The following is a 4,488-nucleotide window of genomic DNA, read 5'->3' as shown; positions in this document are numbered from 1 at the left end:
ATCATCCATTATATATATATATATAAAAAATCTCTGGTGGCATAGTGCCTAAGGCATTTGACTGCTAACTAGATGGCTGGCAGTTCAAACCCATCAGCTACTCCTCTGAAGGAAGGTTGGGCAATCTACTTCCATAGGGATACCCGTTTGGAAACCCAAGGAGGGGTAGCTATGAGTCAGATATTACTCCATGGCAGTGAGTTTGGTTTGGGTAAATATATATTTTGTTGTTGTTAGGTGCTGTCAAGTCGTCTCCAACTCATAGCAACCCTATACACAGAGAACAGAACATTGCTTGGTCCCACACCAGCTCCACAATCCTTGCTATACTTGAGCTCATTGGCGCAGCCACTGTGTCATTCTAGCTGGTTGAGGGCCTTCCCCTCCTTTGTCAACTGTCCTCCTCACCAGCATGACATCCTTCTCCAGGGAAGGGTTCCTTCTGACAACATGACCAAAGTAGGTGAGATGAAGTCTGGCCATTTTCTCTTCCAAGGAGCATTCTGGCTGCACTTCTTCCAGGACTGATTTGTTAGTTCTTTTAGCAGTCCATGGTCCTTCCAGCATTCTTCAGCAGCACCACAACTCAAAAGCATCAACTTTTCTTCTGTCTTCCTTTATATTGTCCAGTTTTCACATGCATATGAGGTGATTGAAAATACCATGCCTTGTGTCAGTTGCACCTTAGTCCTCAAGGAGACATCTTTGCTCTTCAGCACTTGAAAGAGGTCCTTTGCAGCCAGTTTTCCCAGTGCCATACCTCTGATGTCCTGACTGGTGCTTCAGTTGGTATCGATTGTAGAACCAAGCAATGTGAAGTCTTTGACAACTTCAATCTTTTCTCCATTTATCATGATGCTCCTTAAAGGTCCAGTTGTGAGGAGTTTTGTTTCCTTTATATACTGTAGACTGTAGTCTTCAAATTTCATCAGTGAGTGCTTCAGGTCATCCACACTTTCATCAAGCAAAGTTGTGTCATAAGTATATCACAAGTTGTTAATGATTCTTACTCCAATCCTGGTGCTATGTTCCTTTTCATTCAGTCCAGCTTCTGGGATTATTTCCTAAGCAAACAGATTGAAGAAGTATGGTGAAAGGATTCAACCCTGATGCACTCCCTTCTTGATTTTAAACCATGCAGTGCCCCCTTTTTCTGTTCAAACTACAGTCTCCTAGCCTATGTATAGGTTCTTCTTGAGTACAGTTAAGTGTTTTGGAATTCCTGTTCCTCTCAATGTTACCCGTAATTTGTTATGATCCACACAGTCAAATGCTTTTGCATCGTCAATGAAACATAAGTAAACATCTTTCTGGTATTCTTTGCTTTGAGCTGAGATCCATCTGACATCAGCTATGATATCCCTCATTCCACATCGTCTTCTGAATCCAGCTTGCATTTCTGGAAGTTCTCTGACAATATACTACTGCAACTGTTTTTGAATTATCTTCAGTAAGATTTTACTTGCATGCAATATTAATTTCCACATTTTGTGGGATTATCTTTCTTCGGAATGGGTACAAATATGAATCTTTTTCAGTCAGTTAGCCAAATCTTTTGATACAACTGAGTGCCTCCAGAGGGACAACCATTTGTTGAAACATCTCAACAGGTATTCCGTCAATTCCTGAAGCCTTGTTCTTCATCAATTACTTCAGTGCGGTTTTAACTTCTTCCTTCAATGCCATTGGTTCATATGCCACCTCCTGAAATGGATGAAGATCGACCAGTTCTTTTTGGTACAGTATCTCTGTGCATTCCTTCCATCTTCTTTTATACTTCCTGCATCATTCAATATTTTGCCCATAGAAAGTTTCAATATTGCAACTCAAGGCTTAATTTTTTTCCTTAGTTCTTTCAGCTTGAGAAATGCCAAGCATACTCTTCCTTTTGGTTTTCTAACTCCTGGTCTTTTCATATTTCATTATAGTAATTGGCTTTGTCTACTTGAGCTGCTCTTTGAAATCTTCTGTTCATCTCTTTATCTTGTTATTTCTTCCATTTGCTTTAGCTATTCTCTGCACAAGGACAATTTTCAGACTCTCTTCTGACATCCATTTTGTTTTTTTCTTCCTTTCTTATCTTTTTAATGACTTTTTGCTTTCTTCATGGATGATGTTCTTGATGTCATCCCATAATTCTTCTGGTTTTCGGTCACTGGTGTTCAATGAGTCAAATCTATTCTTTAGATGGTCTCTAAATTCAGCAGCGATATATTCAAGGTCATACTTTGGCTCTCATGGATTTTTAAAATTCGTTTTAATTGACTTCAAATTGAATTTTCATATGAGCAGATGATGGTTCCACAATCAGCTCCTGGCCTTGTTTTGTCTAAAGTTATTGAGCTTTTCCATCGCCTTTTGGCACAGATGTAGTCAGTCTGATTCCTGGATACTCCATCTGGCTAAGTCCATGTGTGTAGCTGCTGTTTGTGTTCAAAAAAGGTATTTGCAATGAATAAATCATTGGTCTTGCAAAATTCTATCATGTGGTCTCCAGCATTATTTCTGTCAACTTTTCTAGGTACTGGTAATTCTTTGTTTCCAACTTTTGAATTCCAGTCACCAGTGATAATTAACACATCTTGATTGCACATTTGGTCAATTTCAGACTGCAGAAGTTGATAAAAATCTTCAATTTCCTCATCTTTGGCTTTGGTAGTTGGTGCATAAATTTGAGTAATAGTAGTATTAACTGGTCTTCCTTGTAGGCGTATAGATATTATCCTATCTTTGACAGCATTATACTTCAAGATGGATCTTGAAACATCCTTTGTGATGATGAATGTCACATCATTCCTCTTCAAACTGTCATTCCTGGCATAGAAAATCGTATGGTTGTCTGATTCAAAATGGCCAAAACCAGTCCATTTCTTCTCACTAATGCCTAGGATATCAATCTTTATGCATTCCATTTCATTTTTTACAACTTCCCATTTTCCTATATTCATACTTTGTACATTCCATGTTCCAATTATTAATGGATATTTGCAGCTGTTTTCCCTCATTTTGAGTCATGCCATGTCAGCAAATGGAAGTCCAGAAAGCTTTACTTCACCCATATCATTAAGGTTGGTTCTACCCAGATGATGCAGAAAGAGTTCCCAGGCATATTTTGAGTGCTTCTGACCTGCGGGGTTTGTCTTCCTGTACTGTATTGGACAGTGTTTCAGGGCTATTCATAAATTTGCGCAGTAAAGTATCAGACAGTGTTTCTCTGCTATTCATAAGGTTTTCCCTGTCCAATTCTTTGAGAAGTGGATGGCCTCTTGCTTCTTCCTAGTCTGTCTCATTCTATAAGCTGCGTTGAAACCTGTGCACCATGTGCAAGCCTGCTGGGCTTTGAGACTCCGGTGGCACAGCCTCAAGCTTCACACCAACACGCAAGCCACCACAGTGCAACAAACTGACAGACACATTTGTCTTCCTTAGCTGTTTGAAACCTCTCAGCCCTGCCCTTATCTGGATCCTGCACCTCTATCATCCCCAGCTCTTCCCCTCTTCCTATGTCTTGGATGTGGGGCCTGTCTACCTCCCCTTACCTGGATTCCCATGCCTCTGTCTCTTCCCCAGCTCTTCTCCCACTTCCATATATAATATAATATAAATATAGTATAATCTAATCTAATATATATATTCTATGTCATTCCATATATTTAAATATATGCCTCATAAGTCAGTTCTGGGAACTGTGGACCATGGTATGTCCATGCAGCTGGGTGGAGGGTCTTACCTGGAAAGGCACCAGGAGTCAGGGCCTGGGTTGGGTTTGCAGCACCATGGCAGCAGTGGCTTGCTGCCTTGACTGCCACTGTTCTGCTACTGCCCCAAAGCCCCAGAGCACCAGCTGCTGTGACTCCCGTGGCTGCTGCTGGTGAGTGTTCTGCGCAGGTCAGTGCCTATTGGGAGACATTGTGCTGCTGCCACTCCTCTTTGTCTTTCAGGACTTCTGATTGCAACAAGGCTGCCTGGGGCTGCTCAGAAAGTGCCACATGTGCCCAGAGGCAGCCAATTCCATGTTCAAATTTGGAAACCTTGAGTCTCTAGGCAATAACTGAGAGCCAGAGCAGCTGATGTGGAGGTTATTTTGATATATTGTGTATCAAATACATAGAAATATATATATTAAATATAACATGGTCACATAATTTCATAATTCTATTTCACAGAATGTATTATGGACATTAAGCAACACATACCTGTGTGTGTGTGTGTGTGTGTGTATGTATGTTTGTATACAAGTATATGGTATTTTTTTCCACAAATAACATGAATATTCTATATTTGTTTGCAACTGCTCCCTTCAAGAGGTATTTTTATAAGTATAATAAATAATTATATAATAATATATAATAATAATTATATAATATAATTATATATTATATACTTATATAATATATACCTTATATATATTATATATAATTTTGTTGTTGTTGTTAAGTGCCGTCGAGTCGTTTCCGACTCATAGCGACCCCATGCACAGCAGAACGA

Source organism: Orycteropus afer, unplaced genomic scaffold, assembly GCF_000298275.1.
Source record: "Orycteropus afer afer isolate SDZICR_OR568_19922 unplaced genomic scaffold, OryAfe1.0 scaffold00118, whole genome shotgun sequence".
Lineage (NCBI taxonomy): Eukaryota > Metazoa > Chordata > Mammalia > Tubulidentata > Orycteropodidae > Orycteropus > Orycteropus afer.
The sequence above is the reverse complement of the archived record's forward strand: the minus strand, read 5'-3'. Positions refer to the sequence as shown.